The following is a 23353-nucleotide window of genomic DNA, read 5'->3' as shown; positions in this document are numbered from 1 at the left end:
ATGCCATACATCAGTTGAAATACTTTACATGGATTATCTCATTTTCCTCGTGAAAATGAAGTAAGTACTATTACCATTTTCATTTACAAAGGAGAAAACAGAGGTTTGGAGAACTAAAGTAATTTGTTCGACGTTACAGATCCACAAAGTTTTCTAGACAAAGCAGGTTATTGGATTCCAATGCCCAGACTCTGAACCACTACTTTAGCTATGTACCTTGTCTTTGCGGTGATGGGTTAATGTTTCTAAGGGGTCTTTCCTGCCAGTTGAAGTTAAGCTTCCGCCTCTGTTATTTCCATGACCAACTCCTGTGCATTTCTTTCAGAGCACTTATCCTAATTAGAAATTACATATTCACTCAAATACTTATTTGTTTGTTTCTCCCATTGGACTGCTCAAAGGTAGGGTCAAATCTGTTTTATTTGCTACCCTATATGTTGCACCTCATAAGATACTTGAGACATAGTAGGTGGTCAACAAATATGTCATAAGAGATGGAAAAATAAAGTCAGGGTTATGTGAATAAAGGTCAGAGAAACTGTTAGTTCCTCAAGAACAAGGACGTGACTATTCATCCAGGTTTCCCCAGATCTGTCCAATGCCTGATACAACAGGAACTCAGTAAGTGTCTGCCAAATGAATGAATATGAGTTGGTTACATGTAAACAGATTTATATTCCAGAATTTAAGTCATTAAATTCTTCCTTTCATTCATCCATCAGTTAGCAAGAAAAACAAATTGCAAACTCATAGAGTTCTCTTCTAGTGGAGAAGAAAGATATTAAACAAATTTAGAAATAATTTTAAGCATTTCTAGTTTTCACCATAAAGATTTTCTGCTCTTACCTTGTAGTTGTGTGTTTTTGAACTCATTCTTCCTTCTTTTCCAGGTAAGTTCTTTCCTAGGCTCTTTCAAAGCTATAATTGCACTTTCTCCATGATCTCCTGCGTCCAGACCTGTGACCTCAAAGTAAGGTCTCTGGCCCCACCCAAGACTGACTAAACTGGGAATGAACTGGGAAAGAGGAACAGTAATCTGTGTGTTAACAAGCTCTCTACTAGAGCCCTGATTCTCACCTGAAGATCCTGTTAACCCAGGAGTTCTCGGACTCGGCCCTTAAAGAGTTTCTGATTCAGGAGGTCTGGGGTGGGGTCTGAGAATTGACATTTCACCTGAGAACTTCCCAGTTCCCATGTTAATGCTGCTGGCCCAGGAATTGTACTTTGAGAAACATCTGTCTAGAGTCCAGACATAAATGTAGAGTTCTCAAACCTGGGCGCATATTTGAGTTACAGGGGGATTCAATGACTAGGCTGTACTCTACAGCAATTAAGCCAGAATGTCTGGGTGTAGATCCACATTTTCTGAAGCTCTCCCAGGTGATTTCAATATATAGCTCAGGTTTGAGAATCACTCTTGACACCAGATCAATGCTTCTCAAACTTAATGTACATACTGTTGCCTAAGGTCTAGGGCAAGCCCCTTGCTCATAAAATGTGGTATGCTGGGCAGCAGTCTGAACATCTCTTGGGCCTTATAAGAAATGTAGATCTCTGCCCTCACCTCAAATCTGTGCTTTATATTCTGCATTTTAACAAGACCTTGAGGTGATTTGTAACCACATTAGAGTTTAGACGTGTATCCATGCACACACAAGTACATGCTTTCTCCAAGTCGTCCTGTCCTTGTTCTATTATTGGCCACATTTTGCCCTGAATCACACATCACACCATTCTCCTTTCTAACCACTCAAGGTCTTCAAACTTTCTGAACAATAGAAAATGTGCAGTCCCTTTGTGGGACATCACAGAGTGCTGTGGTTTCCATAATTTTAGATGAGCAGGGCATCCCAGGGAACAAGGTACTGGTGGATGCACCCATAGAGGAGGCAGATGTTTTTAGATGGGATGGGTATTCCTTCCTAATTCCACTAATGACTAAAGCACAAGAACCACCAGCCTCTTTATGCTTTTAGAGCAGATGGAGAAAAATTTTAAACTGCCTCTGATGAGTCAGAAATCCAAGTTCTATTCTGGGTTCTGTGACTTCAGAAAGCTTGTTTATCTCAGCTCCAGCTAGTCAAGTTGTGGAATAACTTTGCCTTTAAAAAAAGAGAAGTCATAGAAAGCAACAGTGCCAACAGCCAACTTCACATTTCCCCTGTTACTCAGGGGGATAAAAATGGCTGGGCTGGCAACCGATCAGCCTTTGGCTTTGGAGAAGAGGATGGGACGGTGTAGAGAAATTCTAAGCATTCCTCTTTGGGTTAAAAAAAAAAGTATGGAAAGAATAAAAAAAGAGAATACAGTCTGTTCAGCACACACACAAAAAGACTATAACTGTGTTGCTAACATGACAACAGAGGAAGGAAATTATGGTGGAGTAATGGGATGCCATCTCCGGACAGCTGAAGTCTCAATAAAGAATGGATAATAACATTTATGTGAAACTTCGTTCTTTGTCTCATTTGGTCTCACAGTTTTATGAAGAACCGATAGTGTGATTATTCCCATTTTACAGGTGGAGAAACCCGAGGCACAGAAGGTCAATATACCAAACAATGTCACATAGATCAAAGCATCAGAGGGTAACCATATCTAATGGCTTGAAATTCTGTATGTTTTCTTGGAAACATTTCTTATGTGCTCCAAAGATGCTAAATGCTCCCCGTTATTACTAGGCCTTTGTTGATGTTTGCTCATGATCTTTCACTATGGTAGCATGATGATTCTCCTAATTTGAGAGAAATCGTATGAGGACCCACACTGAGGCACAAAGGACTCAAGTGAGATCACCAAGTGACCATCCAATTCAGTGCTTTCCAAACATCATTTGAAAATAGAAAGCATATGGGTGCATGATAAACATCTAGTTTCATCATAGGGCATTTTGAAGATTCTAATTTAAAATATCCTGGGTGGGGCATGGAAATTATATTTTAAACATGTATCTTATTAGAGAAAATTGGGAAGAACTAATTTTCTTAACTCAGGAATCTGTAAGTGGGATTAGAACAGGAATTAAATGGAAATAAATGCCATTTTACTATTTCTATCATCTGCCTCCTTAATCCAAGGTAGATCCAAGCATCCCCCCCAGTTCTCTATCAAATCTGTTTTTGTTTTTGTTTTTGTTTTAATAAAATGATATGGCAATTACAATTGATACAATATGATCAGTAAGGGTCCTTGCTCACTGTAGGCCTGAGCTTTCTTCCCAATGCTCACATGCCACTTGGATACAAATACGAGAGCCTGAAGCTCTGATATTTTAGTTGAAACAATCTGGCCACCCTCTCCAGCATTCAATAACTCTTGCTCTCAGGAAAAGAATTTCACATACAATCTAAATTTTTAATATGGCAATTTAGCTCCTTTTGAAAGTGTTGCTAGCTTTCTGATACTAATGTTTACTGCCTTAAATCCTCTTTTTTTCTTTTGAGTAGATAGGATATAAATTCCAGTAGATAAATAACCAAAAAGTTGGAAAGAATGTATGGAAAACCAGATGGGCAAGACATAGGAATCTATGCTGTTCACTGATGAGGATTTATGGGGCTTGGATGGAATTGATGCAATGTATAGGCATTGAGTGAGAACATATGCAATGTTAAATTGCAACATATGTGGATTATAGAAGTTGTCAGAGAAGAAAGTGGTGATAACATAACAATTTAGAAATAATATAAAGGAGCTAGGGGCCAAATAAATCATAGTAATATAATTTAGTTATATTGGCTTTAGTAAGAAGAAGTAACAGGAATGAATTGCATTAACAATAATAGTAACAACAATACTAATAGGCAACATTATTCAGCACTTACTATGTGCTACAAAGTGCTAAGCACTTCACATGAAATACCTCAGTTAATCTTGAAATAAACTATTGCTATCCTTATTTTACAGATAAAGAAACTACAGCAGAGACAGGTTAATAAATTTGAGTAGGATCAAACAGCTTATAAGGGGCTGAAGCCATTGGATTCCTAGGCAAATACATGTGATTTGTTATCGTACCTTAACACAGCTGAACTCACCTACAGCATACCTTTGTACCCTGTCCCGGACCCTCTAGACTTGATCCCTGCCTTTGTCTTGCAGAATCTTCTCTCACTGAAATCTAGTTTCCATGTGACTACTAACTTCTAGTTCTCCAACAAGGCCTCTTCTGGTATCTCCAGGCTACCACCCTGAGGGAAGTTCAGGCAACTGATGAATAATAGGATGGGATGATAGAAATTGTTAAGTCACACAAACATTCCCAAAATTAAATAGTATAATGGCAAATTTCTACCAAAATCATAAAACATAACCACTCTTTACAATTCAGACCCAAACAACTCCATGTCCTTCAGAAGTTATAGTGATTAAATTTACTCAAGGGTAATCCCAGGCACAATTCATCTGCATGCTTTGAATGTGTTAGCATCTTGTTGAGGAAGGCTCTTGAGCCCTCTAGGGATTTCTGTCCGTGTCCTGTATGCTGCTTGAAAATTAATACAGGCCTGATCAGGTAGCTCGTCCAAGGTCAGAAAAGGGATCTCGTCTTACACAGGTACTAAGCACCTGTGATTTGCAGACCCTCTTCTGCTTTTGTCTTCACCTCTCCTACCTAGTTTAGAAAGGGGGTGACAGGGTGTCTGGGTGGCTCAGTCGGTTAAGTGTTCAACTCCAGGTCAGGTCATGACCCCACGGTTTGTGGGTTCCAGCCTCACGTCGGGCTCTGTGCTGACAGCTCAGAGCCTGGAGCCTGTTTCAGATCCTGTATCTCCCTCTCTCTCTGCCCCTCCCCTGCTCTTGCTCTGTCTCTCTCTTTCAAAAAAATTAGTAAACATTTAAAAACATAAATTAATTAAATTACATTTTAAAAAGAGGGTGAAGAATTCTGGTAAATAAGGTACCCTCTTATTACAGAATCTCCTTTGCAACCAAAATGGAGTCCCCCATGGAAATAGTTATAATGGGATTTGAGCTATAAGATATGCACATTTATGTGGAGGAGTAAAGATTGATTGGCTCTTTTACTCTATGAAGAGAACAAGGTTATTTATCGATTCGATGTTTTATAGCATCTTTCCTCTGAAAGGTTCAACTTATGCACAGTTGGGGAAAAGTTTGTCCAAGGGAAATAATTTATGGGAGGTGAGGGAAGCAGGTGAGGGAAATAGTAAAAAATCATTAGGAAATATACAACCTCCTGAAAGACCAGGTATAGAAAAATGTATGTGCCAGGGAATATGCTATCAATGAACTTGGAAAAAAAGCTGAACCCTAGTTTATCAGGAGGGAAAACTGAACTAAGAAGCTTGCGCGCGCGCGCGCACACACACACACACACACACACACACACACACACACACACAGGATTTTTAGAAATAACTAAAAATACTTTTAATTAAAGTGATGCAAGCCCTTGGAGTCTTGTGATCTCCAAGCAATACTGCCAGGATGCATGGCCCAGATCTCCAGGGCTCTGTAACTCCAAGGTCCCATTTTTCTCCTTTTAGCACAGAGAAACCTCTTTATAGATAAGAGGGGGACCAGCATGGGCTTGATCCATCTCTCCCTCTGTTTCTCCCAGATACTCTGCTCTGCTTGAAACTTTTCTCCCATTTGGAGCCTTTAGCTTTGCTAAATAAAAGCTAGGAGGTCTTTGGGGTTTACTTCTAGTTTCCTCTCTACCATGCAACTCCCTATGGGAATAGACAGAGACTCAGTTACTTGCTTAAATGGGGGAAAGAGAGAGAGATGGAAAGGATGGAGAGCAAGAAATAAAAATTAACAGCTCAAAATATTATCCATCCACACATGTGTACCACCACAACATAATGCACAATGAAAGACAGAATTTCTGGCCAGAATGTACTAGCAAAGAGCCATAGGGCTGAAGAAGGAACAACTGTCTTTAATTGAGAGGTTTCTTTTTTTCAACAATGCACTGGAAGACAAGTGCCTTAGGATAGCCAAAACCTCTCCGGGGTTTATTCATCTTTACGCGTAAAGAAAGAATAAGTCATCTGTGGCAAAAATGTCACTCAGTGCCTAGCAATATATTTAAAGTACTGTAATGTCTTTCCTCAGTTAATTAATTTACTACAGCAATACAGGCTCTCTCCCTTTATGTTTGTTTGCTTAACTATGTTACAGAAAACATGGACTTAATTTGATCCTTAATTATAACCTAGATCTTTCTCAGAGATACAATAGGCAAAATACAACCCAATTATTAAGGTTGCCAATAGGCTTAAGATGAGAAACTACATATGAAGTCACTTTGTAACCTGTAAACCACTACAAAATATTATTTTTGCCTTCCTTTGCAACATCTCCTTAATGTGCATCTATTAGCTACCAGCCCCAAAGTTCACCCCCACACTCTGCCCCTTAGAAACTTTCCTTACCCACCTGAAATTCATGTCTGGTCCGTTACTGTTATCAGGTGAGTTGTTTCTCCTTGATGCAAGCCTATCATTGCCATTGCTTCCCTCTGCCCACAAGATAGCTCTATCCCTTTGCTGCTGATTGGCTGCTGTTACAGGTGATGGAGGCTGATGCAGATGGATTCCAGCAGTTCTCATGAGTATTTTATGTGCTTTTGCTGATTTACAGCCAGTTCAGCATTCCTTTAAATGGCCATAAATTGGATTGATGTCATAAATCATATCTAGAGAAAGTGCCTGAGTCCCAGCTCAGGCAGCTATGCTAATGTCTGTGAAAATAACAAACATCCTCATTCAGGCCTGATTCTACTGCATTAAAAGGCCAAATTGTAAGGATCTGTCAGTTACTGAGAGGGGAAAAGGTAAAAGGGGAGAAAGGTCTTTGTAGGGATTATTAATAACACAGCCAGGAAGAATGTATAGATGTGTGCCAGGGAGAATAAACAGGGGTGGGGGTAGAAGAGGGGGCCGCTGAAAGAGTGATGAAAGAGAGTGCTGTATATGGAAAAGATAAATGCAAATGAAATATACTGTATGGCAATGGATTATATCAGCGGTTGATATATGGGATTGAGTATCAAATTGTTGAGCTGGCAGCCATTAATATGATATAGTGGATGTGATATGCCGGGTGACGGCAGAACTGGTGCAGGGAAAATAAAGAACACACTGCAGTCTTTCAAAACAATGGTTCAAGGAAAAGACAGAAAATTATAGCACTACAAGTTTATAAAGCTAAAATCGTGTGAGGTAATTATGGATTTTGATAGGGTTCATTATTCTTTACCAGGTCTCCAATCTCATAAGGAAAAAAGAGGACTATCTCCTCTCCAACTTGAGGGCATGAGGATGGGAAGTTTTCCATTCCATGAAGGACTGCAAAAAGTGACCAGGAATGTTTTCTCTGGTGAACGCACTTGTGTTGACATTTTAGCCAAAAAGGTATCCTCAGGCTTGACCAACTGTTTCGAGCTGGGCTCATCTGCAGAATTCCTAGGAATTTAGTGTAGCCCCAGAAGTTACCTGCTACCTTAATTCATTCACCGATTCCTTCATCGGATCTTTACTGATAACCTACTATGTGCCAAGCACAGTAATGAGGTTTCAGAAATTCATATAAGGGAGTCTTTGAAACATTTCCTATTTTTTATTATCTATCTCTTGACTTTTGCATTTAGATAGTTTGCCCATACAACACGCTGCAGCAGGCCCATTTAAGAAAGTCACAGGACACAGCATTCAGACAGATGTCTTTAAATCCAATGAATTCCGGGTCCACTGCTAGTTCTGAGTCTTCTGGCTCTTGGGTTCTGACTCTGTACTCTAGTACCAAAGTTTTCATAATTGGTGACTCCTCTTTTAGGTGTATTAGACTTAGTTGCCTACTCAGTTTTTGGCTCTACCCACTGCCCTAGCTTGGCATCTCTGGTGGCTTAAAGCTAGTATGAGAGAAATCCTCATCTGAGTACTCCCACCCCCTTCCTCATCTCAACCACCAGCACACTCAAACCCCATGCCTCATTACATGAGCCACCAGCCCCCACTCCACTAGGAACTGAGCATTCTGGCACTGCCTCAGAATTATTTTTCTTTTTGATGGACACTTGACCTATACTTCCCCCTTTTTCTTTGTGTCTCTGTTTCCAACCTTGAAACTCTCTGAGCCATCTTATCCACTCTCCCCCAGGGTCCAATTGCCCCCAGATGGCCAATCTGAATCCTTCATCTCCGCTTCCTCCCTCCTGAACTCCAGTCCCCATCACCCCTGTTGAACTGCTCACAGAACAGGCCCAGCTCCATGTCCCATACACATTCAATTCAGGAAGGAAAAGCCTACTCAATGTGTTTTCTGTCTCCAGAGCATGATCATTTCCCCAGCCACTCAAGTTAAAACATCAACTTCTGAGTCATCTTTAATTCTTCCTCTCTGACCAGTCTCTGTAGTCAATTTAGAAAAGTTCTGCCAGTTGGGGCGCCTGGGTGGCTCAGTCAGTTAAGCATCCAACTTCAGCTCCGGTCATGATCTCGCGGTTTGTGAGTTCGAGCCCTGCGTCAAGCTCTGCGCTGACAGCTCTGAGCCTGGAGCCGGCTTCAGATTCTGTGTCTCTTCCTCTCTCTGCCCCTCCCATGCTCATGCTCTGTCTCTCTCTGTCTCTTAATAATAAATAGATGTTTAAAAAAAAAAAAGTTCAGGGGCGCCTGGGTGGCGCAGTCGGTTGAGCCTCCGACTTCAGCCAGGTCACGATCTTGCGGTCCGTGAGTTCGAGCCCCGCGTCAGGCTCTGGGCTGATGGCTCAGAGCCTGGAGCCTGTTTCCGATTCTGTGTCTCCCTCTCTCTCTGCCCCTCCCCCATTCATGCTCTGTCTCTCTCTGTCCCAAAAATAAATAAACGTTAAAAAAAAAAATTAAAAAAAAAAAAGTTCTGCCAGTCTTACCCACGAAATGATTTTGAAATCGATTCCTAATTCTATATTCTCATGGCCACTGCTTCAGTTTCACTTTTCACCACCATACTGGCTACTAACTGATCCCCCTACTTCCAACTTTTGCCATTCCAATTGATTCCATCCCACTCACTGCTATCGGGATATCATTCTAAAGCATATGTCTGATATTATCATGCCTTTGCTTGAAAATTCCCGACTTACTACACTATAAAGAATAATATTTAATAGATGCATATATGCATGTTTACTTGTTCAAAACAGAAAGATGTTACTCATCAGACAATCAATATGGCACCAACATATTTTCTAACTATCTTAAAGCATGTAACCCCAAACATATCTTATATTGCTTTCACCAGTATGGAATATTTGCCAATCTCTGAACACACTTTACAGTATCCACCAGGTCAGTGAAGCCATCCACACACACACACAAAAGGGACTTCCCAGAGGGATTCCAGAATAAACTTATTCTTCTTTATATCTATAACTCTACCCATGGTCTCCATAAGACCCTGAAATTTCCCTAGCATCTGTAGAAGGAGACAGGTGCTTTTGCCGTGACCCTTTATCATTCTTTGGCCTGCTGGCAACCTCAGAGCTATCAACAGGGACACCCTCTACATCCCAGTTTGGACACTGATCATTTTGAGAAGTTTCAAATTTCAATAGTTCCCAAACACAGGGAACTATGTTTCCTACATAGCAGTCATTGGAGGAGTCCTAAAATATAGACTTCCATGGCACACTCCTAGAAATTATAATTCGGAGACCTGGAGTGGGGCCCAAGAACCTGCATTTTAAACATAATCTTCAGGCTCAGCCAAGTGTGGAAACCAATGGCTTAAATTAGCTGGATGGCTGATAGAGGCAGGATGAATAACCGGACCAGTTTAATTAAGGTAGCTTTCCCATTGGAGCAGAGCAATTCAGAACAACAAAAAGTTGGCTGGGGTGGGAGTAGTGGGGACGAGAAGATGAGGAAGAAAACTGAAGCCACCAAAATCCTTTTCAAATCCCAGAGATGATAACATTTTATTTTGAGACTGATAAATAAAAGATGGCCTCTCCCATCTGGCTTTATGATATGGAAACATTGTTAATGAGACATTTGTAAAAGTGCTGCAGAGTTGTTAAAGGACCAGGACTATGGCTCTTAAATTCTAAAATATGAGCACCAGGCTTCTGTGTGTTCTGTCTTACACAAATGCTAGAGTCACTAACGTGGGCACCTGACATTTCCAAAGGGTCATATTTACATTTCTCACAAATTAAGCTAATGCTGCTTAAAACCAGTGCAAATCTCATATTATATTTCAGTTTTCTTGCTTTTAAATAGTATCAGTTCTAACCATTTACCAAACCTCACTGTTTAACTTGGCGGCTGGTTAGACTGGCAGTAGAGCCTGCCATCATGGTGACTCTTAATGACAGCAACAGTGCTGCTGTGTGTCCAGGCCAACTAGAGAGGTTGGAAAAACAGCACTGCCTGTGTGGCCTATGGTCACCATGGACTCATATTTCACATTCTTTCATTGGTTGACTTGGTAAGTTCCCTCTCTTAAAATCGCTTTAGATGCCACTGACTGATGGAGAGGTCCCAGCTTTAGTGACTTTTAACAGATGCAGGTAGACTTTTCTGTAATTGACTTATTGTAATGTGCTCCTATCATTATGGCTGGCTGGTTTTCCTCAAGACCTTTCTGGATTTAAGTTTCTTTACTGGCAAAATAATAAAATAACCTTTTCCCTCTGCTCCTTAAGGATGGTCAGACAAACAATGTGTTTGTGTACCTGTGTGTGAGTGGTTGAGTGAATTATTGAATTTTGGTGGGAAGTGACTCATGCACACTTGAGGTGAGGAAGAAAGTGAGCTCTGGAAGACAGTATAGCAGCTCAAGCAAGAAGAACAAAACAAGAGGAGGGCTATGAGATATAGCACACTAGCCACACACAAACTGGTAAGTGAGAAAAACAACAAAAGCAATGGCAGGAAGCAGGAAAACGGCATGACTGGAGTATGCTAAGCCCAGAATGTTTCTTTCTTCACCTTGGTTCAGGAGCACTACCAGTAAGTGGACACTGAAAACAGAGGTGCAGGAAAAGACTGAGGAACTGTGATGGGGAAAGTGGAAAGAGGAAGGAGAAAAAAATGGGGAAGGTGAAATGGAAAAAGAAAATAAAAGTATGACCATTTTTGTTGTTGTTGTTGGCCATTTGGGCAACAGGAAGAAAATAAGGCAAGAGAGAAAACCTCTTATGCTTCTAGGAATTAGAAAATTGTCATTAATAAACAAACAAACAAACATCTTTTTTTTCAACCCTAATATCTTTGCCTCAGCAGCCTCAGGCTACAAAATTCAATATGCAGTTAGAACCTCAGTCTACTTGACTTTGCAAAGCTTTGCCTTTTACCAGGTTTCCCTTCCAAAACGTTTCTGGGGAATGTGACAAATCCGGCCCAGTTGCTGCTCGCCCCGCCTGCCAGCTGTCTGGCTCAGCTCACTGCTCCTCTCATCCCCAAGCTCTGCTCATCCCGCTGCAGTCACACCTTCCTCTTCAGAGGGGCTTACCCCAGGCAGCTGCTGTTGGCTCAGTACTCCAGCACCCTCAGTATTTTCTATCCCAACTTTGCCCTGCATTCCCATGGTAGAAGCAAAGAAAATCTGTGATTTTTAAGAATATTTTACAGATAGTTCAAAGATAATGAAAGAAACTCAACTGAGAACAAACTGAGGGTTGATGGGGGGTGGGAGGGAGGAGAGGGTGGGTGATGGGTACTGAGGAGGGCACCTTTTGGGATGAGCACTGGGTGTTGTATGGAAACCAATTTGACAATAAATTTCATATATTGAAAAAAAATTAAAAGTTCCATGATAATAAAAAAAAAAGAAAGAAAGAAACTCAACATAAAGAATAATTCCTATCCATCACTAGCTGTGTGTATACTCTGAGTACACAGACCTATGCCTACCCTTAAAGTTCTTTAATGGTTCACAGCCCTGACTTACTCCTCATCTGCCTACTCAAAGAGCTGCAGGCATCTTGATGCCTTAGCACCCACTGGTCAAAAGACTGAGGGGAGGTGGAAATGACTTCCACCAATGTCAATCCAAGACCTTATTTCATTTTATTTTATTTTATTTTATTTTATTTTATTTTATTTTATTTTATTTTATTTTATTTTATTTTTGTTTTCATTTTAGAGAAAGCTTATGCGAGCAGGGGAGAGGGGCAGAGAGAGAGAATACCAAGCAAGCTCCACACCCAGTGCAAAGCCTGACACACGCCTCAGTCCCACAACCCTGGAATCGTGACCTGAGCTGACATCAAGAGTTGGATGCTCAACCAACTGAGCCACCCAGGTACCTCACAAAGGCCTCCTTCAGTGCACTCACTTCTTGCCCCAGGATTGACCTCTCAGGGACAGAGTTCTGTCCTACCCATTGCATGTTATCTTTGCTATCTTACGTATTTGCCCCCAAATGATACTTAGTATATTTCACAAAACTTTAATAACTCTAAGCATAGGTAAGAGCTACAAAGCGCACTGGGTCAAATACACATCCCCACAAGGACAAGCACATCAATATGGGGCATTGTCTTTCCCAGTCCCCACCTATTCAGAACTGTCCTATCTCCATCCCCCATGCTGAGTGCTAGCCTGAGACTGAGACCCTGACAATCTGATATGAGCTTGAGATACATCCACCACATTGTCCAGTTTTCAACTGTTATCTCCAGAATACTTTTAAATGCATCCTCCTATACTTTTAAGTTTCCCAACTTGGGCAATAAATTATTTGGTTGCCCAAAGTTGAGAGTGATTAAACATTACACTGAAACAAAGCATGTTAATTAAGTCCCTTATTGTCACTTCCCTGGATGACTGTATAAACATCTAATCTAAAATATCCACCTCCACTCTTAGCTGCTACTCATTTATTTAACAAATATTACTAGGTGTCTACTATATGTTTGCATTATTCTGGAGACTGGGTATATAACAATAAAAAAAAACAAGGTTACTACTTTCATGAAGCCTATACTCTATTCCCAAATATTTTTAAAACAAAAATCTGGCCATGAGACTTCCCTACTCTAAATCTCTTAAAAGTCCCTATTGCTTGCATACTAAAGTCCAAACTCCTTAGCCAGGCCTCTACATATCCCCTCATTCCGAAACCCCCTAGGTTCTCTCTCTCTACGTCTTTTAATATAACTCACATTCCACCAACAATATCCTATATTCCCCATATCCTTTCATACTTCAGCCATTTGTATGTGCTCTCTACCTTTCTCTGAATACCCCTGCTCACTTTTTCTCTTGTGGAATCCCTTACTTATCTGTCAAGTTTCAACTTGATGTAATTTAATTTCTATGGTTTTCCTTCAGACTTGAAGGTAGAATTAATCATTCCCTTATCTGTGAGCCCAAAGTGGTTTATAAACACATTTGTCTTAGCACATATTGCATCATGGTTTGGTTACTATGTTTATAGGTCTTTGTCTCCCACTAAACTGTGAGTTCTCCAAAGGCACGGACCTTATCTTATTCATCCCTGGGTTACCTATGGCCAAAATACCCAAGTGGCTCAACAAATATCTGTTGAATTTCATCGCAAATTTTAGGACATCGATATGGTTAAACACAGATTTTTGTGAGAATCTTTGATAAATGGTGGTAAGAATATCAGAGGCTCTGATAAAGAATGTGCAGTGGTTTTCACAGGGCTGGAAAAATCTTCAAGTATGGTGAACATAATGTAAATAACAGATGTCAAAGGGCAAAAGTGGAAAGAATATTTAGTATGTTTGTATCAAAAATAAATGTTGAACTTAAGAATAGCAAGAGGTATGTGTTATTCTTCTGCCCAGAGGAACTCTGCAGAAGAACCCCCTGCAAGTTTGGCAAAGCATTCTCCTTGGCCAATCATGGCTTGGCTCCAGCATTAGACCTCCAGTTTCAAATAGAATACATATTTTTAATAGTGGAAGGAGGCAGTAGATCCAGCAAGAGAAGCAAAGCAAAGCTCAAAATAACTTTGGAACTTCCACATAGATTTAAAAAAAAAAAAGCACTAAAGACATAAAAGAGAAAAAATGAACATCATTTTGTATGTCCTTAAATCTTATATAAACGGATTCATTCTGTCTCCCATCACAATTTACTTTTTCACTCAGTTTTTAATTCTAAATGCCCATTTTGATACAGCATACTTCAAACCACCTATCTCAGTAGATCTCCAGTCTTGGTTAAAATGCCTGCCTGTGATATGTCATACAACTTTTGTGAGCTGACATTATACATATAAATTATTTATAACAATGCCATGCACATAGTTAATACTCAGTAGAGGTTATCTATTATTATTATTTTCATCATCATTGTCATTTATTCATATGAATACACCACAATTAGAAAAAATTTAATGTTTATTTTAGAGAGAGAGAGAGAGAGAGAGAGAGAGCAAGAGAGAGTGCCAGTTGGAGAGGGGCAAAGAGAGAGGGAGACACAGAATCTGAGGCAGGCTCCAGGCTCTGAGATGTCAGCACAGAGCCTAACGCAGGGCCTGAACTCATGAATGGTGAGATCTTGACCTGAGCCAAAGTCAGCCAAAGTCAACTAAGCCACCCCAATGCCCCTGAATAAACCACAGTTTATATATCCATTCCCCTTCTGCTAAACTTTTGAATAGTATCCAATATTTTATTTGTACCAAAAAAGTGTTGTAATAGATATATTTGTACATGTCTCCTTGTATCAGAATATCTCATACCTGGATGTTAATCACTGGATTAAGGGATATGATAGATCATTATAGTAACAGTTCTTACATCATGACTCCCTGTATCTTTGACCCTGTATTGTCTCCTCTCACACTACTCCAGACTTGTCTATGTGACTCCTCGGCTGATAGGACATTGTTAGAAGATAATTTTCTATGGTTCTCTCACATTTCTATACATCTTATAAGCAAGGTACTAATTGGCCTTTTGTTTCAGACTATTTTTTCAGGGATGTTACTATAGCAAATAGCCCTAGAAGCAAAGATAGTGTCTCCCTGCAGAGCAAAGGACAGATTTGCTTAACATCCTACATCATATATCATCCCTTATCAAAGAGATGATGTCTTCCTCTGGGGCAAAGACAGATTTGCTTATAACAGGTTATAAAAGATTTAGGTTCTATAAGCTCAGAGTTCCCCAGCTGTGATTGAAACCCACTACCATTTGAAACATCCATCCCCGTGTCACTCTCATATGACTTGAGAGGCAAGAAAAACTCATATAAACATGATACTTATGCTGCCTACTGTGCTGTAACAGAATCCTTTGCCTCTGGACCAAGAAACTTGTATCTTACCAGCTTCCAGAAAACTATAGCAGGCTAATTTGTTAACTTGCAAGTAAAATAAAATCTCCTATCCTCCACATTTATCAAAAGATAACAGCAAATGTGATAAAAGAGGATTAAAATCTGCTTGCACATTGCCGGTTGTCCTCTCGTAATTCTGGAAGCTCTTTTGCCACTAATGTGAAAAAGTCCAGGCTAATCTGTGGGCTGATAAAAAGTCTAAGGAGAGAAACCCCTGGGCCCAGATGGCATTGTAACTTACTGGGCCCAGATGGCATTGTAAGTAAGCAGAGATGAACCTTCCTAACCCAAGCTGATGGGCCACAGACTTGTGAGCAGTAAGCTGTTTAAACCACTAAGTTTGGAGATGGTTAGTTATATGACAAAAGATTACTTTTAAAAAGGTTACTGATTATAAGATATGTAGTCATATAAAACCTAATCTGTACCAGATATTGATACAGGCACTAAAGATAGAGCAATGAACATAACAGATATATTTGAGTGAATAAGTCACCATCAGCTACCTTTGATACTGAAAAATTGATCCACAAAGACTTTGTACCAATATTCACTTGAAGCAATTCACTTGAAGGAATGCATGAAAATTCTAGTTTACCATTTTCTTACTAGTAGTTGTTATTCTAGGATTTTTTTTCCTACTTTGATAAATGTGAAATCATATATAATTGGTATTTAGTTTTCATTTCCCTGATTACTAGTGATTTGTTTTCATGTTTTATTGTATATTTGGGATTCCTATTCAGCAGATTTCTGGCTCATGTCCTTTTTTTTTTTTTTATTTTTTAATTTTTTTTTAATTTTTTTTTTTCAACGTTTATTTATTTTTGGGACAGAGAGAGACAGAGCATGAACGGGCGAGGGGCAGAGAGAGAGGGAGACACAGAATCGGAAACAGGCTCCAGGCTCTGAGCCATCAGCCCAGAGCCCGACGCGGGGCTCGAACTCACGGAGCGCGAGATCGTGACCTGGCTGAAGTCGGACGCTTAACCGACTGCGCCACCCAGGCGCCCCCTGGCTCATGTCCTTTACCCATTTTGCAATTGGGCTGTCTTTTTACTTATTCATTCATTGTTCTTTACATATATAGACACTAATGCTTTAGCAGTTAAGTGGGTTGCGAGTAAATCTCCCAGTTTGCCCTTAAATTACATGTTTTCCCCTCTCCCTGCATCAAAAACACTTCTTAAATGTTTCTCTAGCTTTGTAATAAGTCTTAAAATCTGGTAGAGGGCATGTCCTCCTTCCTGATTCTCATTCAATTATCTTGGCTAATCCCGTTCCCATTTGCTTCCATCACATTTGCCTCTCTATGCATGTATCTTGTCAAGTTCCACAAAGATCACTGCAGTGTTTTCAAATTTTAATTACTTTGAATTTATTGTTAAATTTGAGGTTAAATGATGTCTTTACAATAGCGAGTCTTCCCATCTATGACCATGACACCTCTCCATTTTCTCTGCAATGATTTCACAAGTCTTTTATTGGGCTTAATGTTAGATAGATAGACACAGACACACAGATAGATAGATATATGCTACTGTGATTGCAAATATTTTAGGAAACCTATATTATCTTCTTGGCTGTCACTGATGCCTTTGGAGTCTTATGTAGCATCCCCTCCACTCACCTCTGACTTCAGATTTAGTTGTGGCAGATAATTCCATGTGAAAGCCTTTCAGGGCTTTCTCTGAATCCACAGAAGTCTACTTGGCACATACCACACACACAGCAGAGAAGTTTGGGGAAGCTGATGCCATCAAGAATAAACCCCAACCTGGGAGACAGGAGCCATGGATAAATGACCCAGTGTCCTCTCCTTTCAACCAGTAATTCTGAAATTTTGTATGCTTCTCAGTTGTCACAGTGAAATCAAACACCCATTGTTCACAGCAGTGACCTCAATAATTCACCCCTGTATTGACTTTTTCTCCTCTCCTTGTTCGCTCTCCCGCTTCCTGACCACTGCTTCTTGAGTTCATGTCAAAAATAAATTGGTTGCACCTAAATTCTTGTTTTAGGTTCTGCTTCCAGGGGATACTCCAACTAAGAGATTTCTATTGATATATTGATCAACAGAAAAGCTATTTTTTTTTAATCTATTGATTAATTTCCAACAATTTTGCTGAATTCTCTGATTCTAATAGACTGGAACAGATCTTGGATTGTCTATGTACTTAGTCACATTCTCTCTGAAAAATAAGAATGCAGTTCTTCCTTTCAAATCCTTACTGTTCTTATGTGTTATTTCTTGTCCCATTACAAAGACTAGGACTTGTAACACTGTGTTGAAGAAGAGGAGTAATATCAGGTATCCTTAAAATTCTTTCTGACTTTATAAATAATGCTTCTATACTCAATTGTGCATTTTCCTAGAGGTTTTTGATAGAGATGCTGTATGAAGGTGAGGACTTTTTTGCCATTTTTAGTTGTCCTGAATATTATATTATCAAATGAGTGTTAAATGAAGTTGAATATTTTTCCTTGAATCTACTGATAAAATAATATTACTCTTTTAATCAGTGTTTTATAACATGAAATTGTTCTTGCATTTCTGAGAAAAACACCATTTGCCAATCTCTTCATGAAGTTTTGATATAATTTCTGCTTAGCCTCCAAAACGCCTTGGAAAATGTCTCCTAGGTAGCCTTTCTGTATAAAAGTGAATACAATATAGGTGACAATTTCATTAAAAGTTTGATAAACACTTGCCAGTAAGATTGTGTCAGTCTGGAGCCAAGTTGCTAATACACTTTGACAAATGAATAATGGTTGTAAGTTTATTTCTGTTTCAATTGATTTTTAAATTGGTAAAATTTACTCTTCTGGGAATTGTCCATATTATCTATGTTTTAAACATTAGTACTAAAGAGTTGATATCATTTCTTATGATTTTATACCTCTCTAATAAACACTCTTAATTCCTAATACATATTATTAAGTAGTTTATTTTTTCCCTCTAATTACATTGCCGGATGACTATTTCATTTGTCTTTTTAAATAACCAGTCTTTGATTCTGGTTGATTCATTCTTGTGTTTTGTTCTATTTGTTTGTTTGTTTGTTTGGTTTGGTTTTTTCTTGGTAATGTTTTCTATTTCAACAATCTTTACTCTTACTTCTATTCTTTCTTTTGTAATATTTGTTTTGGGTTTACTTTGCTATTATAGTTTATACATATATTGAGATATGCTTGACATGAAAGAAGGTGGACATATTTTAAGGTAATGATTTGATGTATTTTGACATACTTATCCACCTGTGAAACAATCAGCATAATTAAGATATTGGACATTTCTGTCATGCTCTTTTGTAATGCATCCATACTCTTTCTCCCCATTGCTTAATCTCTCAGACAACCAGTGGTATGTGTCCCATCAATACAGATTATTGTTAATTTCTAAAATTTTATATCATTTAAAACTGAGAGCATGTTACACTTTTTGGGGCTTGGTTTCTTCACTGAACGTACTTCTTTTGGAATACGTCTATTTTGAGGCATGTGTCAGTATTTTGTTCTTATTGATGAATATTATTGTACAGATTATACAAATTTGTTAATCCATTCAATATTGAAGGAGTTTGGATTGCCTTCAATTTCTGTATAATACAAATATATTAACTAGAAAGACTGGTGTGTTGGCTATTTCTCTTAGCTAAATATCTTGTAATGGGATGGCTGTTTCATATGGTAAATCTGTGTTTAAATTTTTATGAAAATGCCAAACTGTTTTCCAAAGTAGTACTGTTTACATTTCCACAAGCAATACATGGGAATTCCTGTTGCTCTGATTCCCTGCTAAAACTTGGTAGGAACAACCTTTTCAATTTTATCTATTTCACAGGGTGTATACAATTATCTCATTGTGATTTAAATTTGCATTGTCCTAACGACTAATGATCTTTTCATGTACTTATTTTCTATCTATATATTTACTCTGGAAAGTGTTTATTCAAATATTTCGCCCATTTTGTTGTTTGTCTTACTGTTACTGGGTTGTGTGCTTCATGTATTCTAGACCTAAGTCCGTTTTTAGACATAGGTTTTATAAATATATTTTCACAGTCTATGGTTGTTCTTTTTGATTTCTTAAATTTCTTTTGAAAAGCATTATTCTACTTTGATGAAAATGGATTATTTTTTATAGCACATTCTTTTCAGTTCTCACCTAAAAGTCTTCACCAAACTCAATGTCATTTTAGATCTTGATGTGATTTTTGTTTGTTTGTTTGTTTGTTTGAGACAGAGAGACAGAGCATGAGCAGGGGAGGGCCAGAGAGAGAGAGGGAGACACAGAATCCGAAGTAAGCTCCAGGCTCTGAGCTGTCAGCACAGAGCCTGACGCGGGGCTCGAGCTCACAGACTGTGAGATCATGACCTGAGCCGAAGTCAGATGCTTAACCAACTGAGCCACCCAGGTGCCCCCCATGTCTTTTTGGATCTTACATTTAGCTCTATGATCCACATTAATACATTTAGTGTGAAGTGAAGGTTTTTTTGTTTTGTTTTGTTTTTTTGCATTTGTATATCCAGCACCGTTTCTTGAAAAAGTGTATTTTCCTCACTGAATTGCCTTAACCCCATTAATGAAATCAAATGACTACAGACAACTGAAGTGGCACTCGTGGCCTGCAGGTGCCTGGTCTGAGGCCTGCGGTGTGCACTGGAGGAGGGGGAAGGCAGAGAGTTCAGAACCACCCCCCCACCAGCCAGCCCATCCATGGACTTATTTTAATTTTCCCAACCATTCTGTGAGATATAGGATTTTGGCTTTCAAGATCCTCTTCCCACCAAAGCTCCCTGCACTCCGCTGTAAAGAACTGTGCATATTCTGAGAACAACATCATTGGTCTGACATAAGACAATTCAGCCACTGGTCACAAACAAATCTGTTTCATGGGCAGAGATGAAAGCCTGTTCTGTCATTCCAGGAAGGTAATCTAAGACCACGTGCTACCTGCCTTATTTTCTTGCCAAAGTTGCATGTGGGACTCTGCAGCAGCCCATGAGATGGCTGAACAATGGCTCTGTGTGGACTATGCCAAGCGTGGCATGGCTAGCTGCAAAAAACGCAAGGAAAAGATTGTGAAAAGCGTATGCTGGATCAGCAAAGTGGTGCTCAATCCTTTCTCAGAGTCCAGCAGGAATATGAAGAAGTGGTATCACATTTAAAAATGCACATTTGAGAAACTGGAGTGGACCAAGGCTGCCACAAAAAGTACTGACGACCTTACAAGCTGGAAGGCTGGGAGAAGCTGGAAGATAATGAGAAGGAACAGATAAGCCAACACATTGTAGATCTGTCTTCTAAGGCAATAAGCACACCAAAGAAAGCTGTTGTCCAGGCGAAGATGACAGCCACTGGCCAGGTGACATCTCCAATGAAAGGTACCTCATTTGTCATCAATATCAATCCCCAGAAATTTTCTGGTTTTTCATCCAAGCCCAACAACTCTGGGGAAGCCCACTTGAGCTTGACCCCTAAGGCAAGTCTGTCCTCAAGCAAATGGGACCCCAAGCACAAGGATGATCTGCTATGTGAGTTTTGGAAGTTGTGCACCATTGTGGCTGAAAATCCTTGCTATGATAGGATGACCCAGATCATCCAGAACTTCCTTTGGAAAAGTTTGGCAGGAGATGGTTTCCACAGTGACGTGTACCTAAAAGTTAAGCTGCTGCTGCCAGGTGTTATTAGGAGTATTTACAACTTAAATAATAAGCAGACTGTAAAGCTTTTCAGCCTAACTTTGCACTGCAACCCAAATGATATGGCATGAGACCTAGAGCAGGTTAGGTATCAGAGACAACCAGAATCTTCTTTGAGCAGAGCAAGTCTGTCCTCCCAGGTGCCAAGAGTCTCCTTAACATCCAAGAGGTGGACAACTTCCTCCTTCAGCTCTCCAAGCTCACCAAGGAGAATGAGCAGCAACAGGCCCTGCAGGACACTGCCTCCAGGTACACAGCCAATGACCTTAAGTGCATCATCAAGTTGACCAAACATAACCCAAGGATGAACTTGGGTGCAAAACATGTGTTCAATGCCCTTGACTCCTGTTGCCTATAAAGCATCACACAACCTGCAGGACATGGTGTAGCAGGTCCTCTGCAATGAGCAGGAGGTGGAGAAGGAGCCAGGCCAGAGATAAGCTCTGAGCATCCAGCCATCACTGATGATGCCAGTGCAGCCCTTGCTGGCTGAGGCCTGCAAGTACATCAAGCATGTGATAAAGACATGCTCTAATGGCATGCTGTCTAAAATTAAGTATGATGGGGAGTGAGTCCAGGAGCATAATAATGGGGACCACTTCAGCTACTTTAGCCGCATATTGAATCCTGTCTTGCCTCACAAGGTGGCCCACCTTAAGGACTACATCCACCAGGCTTTCCCTGGGGGCACAACATGATCTTAGACTTTGAGGTGCTCCTGATCAACACTAGGACAGCCAAACTTCTGCCCTTTGGGATTCCTGGAGTGCGTAAGAAAGATGCCTTCCAGGATGCTAATGTCTGCCTGTTTGTTTTTTATTTTACCTACTTCAATGTCAAGTTGAAGGACAGGCCTCTGTGCAAGCAGCAGAAGTTTCTTCATGATAACATGGTTGAAATTCCCAACCAGATCATGTTCTCAGAAATGAATAAAGTCACTAAAGCTTCAGACTTGACCAACATGATAAATTGGGTGATGTGAGAGGTGTTGGAAGGGCTGGTACTGAAGGATATGAAAAGGACACAAGATCTACTATCCTGACTTCATCGCCCCAGACCCAAAGAAAGCTGCTGTGTGGGAGATGGCAGGGACTGAATTCTCCAAATAGGAGGCTCACACAGCTGTGGGGATCATCTCCATCAGATTCTATCACTGCAGGATAAGGACTGGAAATCTGCCACTAACTGGTCCCAATTCAAGGAGCTATACCTGCAGTCTAAAGAGAGGGTAGACTTCACTGTGGCAGCTGGACAGGAGGGGAGCTCCTCTACAGGGGACAGCAGTGGAGAGAATGAGGGTACCTCATTCTGGGTCTTGCAAGGCCTCCACAGCCTCCCCAAATTGGTGGAGGGCTGCTTTGGGCCCTCCCGCCCAAAGCAGCCCTCCACCAATGCCAAGAAGGCAAGAGGGAGGCTGAGCCCCAACAGCAAAGGAGGCAACAAGCTGATAGGGAAGCCTTCCCCTGTGAAAGTGGGAAAGAAGCAGAAGGTTCCTGATGAGAACCTGTGCTGAGCAAAGGTGCTTGCTTGTGGACATTTTCCACATAGATTATGGCTCTATCTGCCACCATCCACACCAGATTTCAGCCATCTCAAATGCTATTTTGTGGCATTCAATGAAGACCTGATGCAGGAATTTGATATGGCCTCAGCCACACATGTGCTGGGTAGCAGGGACAAGAATCCTGACGCTCACCAGGTCTCCCCATAGTGGATTTGGGCACATATTTGGAAACGGAGGCTGGTAGGTCCCTTCCAGGACTGAGGTCCTCCCTCTCCATCATGGCGAGTGGGGGAGGACAGCCTTTCTTGGAGCAGTGCACCTTCCAGAACCCACCAACCATGTTTGGTATCTTCCCAACCAAGAGTCAGATGGGGTGGGTGCCATTAGTGAAGTCCATTTTTCTTGCTGTTTTACACAGATCTTTCAGATCTGGGTGCTGGGTTGTTGTCTTGTTGTTTTCTTTTAAAATAACTGTTTTGGGGGCACTTGGATGGCTCAGTTTAGTAACTGACTCAATATAGGCTCAGGTCAGGATTGAGTCTTATGTCAGGTTCAGTGCTTACAGTGTGGAACCTGTTTGTGATTCTTTCTTTCTCTCTTTCTCTCTCTCAAAATAAATAAATAAAACATTTAAAAAATGTGTTTTTTCCTACAAATAAAATATCTTGTAGTTAAAAAAATTCAAATAATTATACATATTAGAGTGTATTTTGAGATTCTTTATGTTGTTTCAATGACCTAATATTCATTTATTCTAAAGCCATGATGTCTAGAAAACTGTAGCAGTCTATTAAGTATTGAATAAAATACTTTATCTATTTCAAGTTTGTTAATAATTTTCAAAATCGTTCTGCATATTGTAAATCTTTGATTTTCC

The 23353-nt window shown here is 40.1% G+C and overlaps 1 long non-coding RNA gene and 1 pseudogene across 1 annotated transcript in view; one reads left to right on the top strand and one right to left on the bottom strand.

The window, feature by feature from the left end:
* The window catches only part of LOC147577435 (uncharacterized), a 260510-nt gene that overhangs the window by 149004 nt on the left and 88153 nt on the right, over positions 1-23353 (bottom strand). The window lies entirely within an intron of this gene.
* The window catches only part of LOC112849869 (DNA ligase 3-like), a 113493-nt pseudogene that overhangs the window by 53475 nt on the left and 36665 nt on the right, over positions 1-23353 (top strand).

Source organism: Puma concolor, chromosome C2, assembly GCF_028749965.1.
Source record: "Puma concolor isolate L17-30 chromosome C2, mPumCon1.1.hap2, whole genome shotgun sequence".
NCBI classification, from domain to species: domain Eukaryota; kingdom Metazoa; phylum Chordata; class Mammalia; order Carnivora; family Felidae; genus Puma; species Puma concolor.
This window is presented reverse-complemented; position numbering and strand designations above follow the sequence as displayed.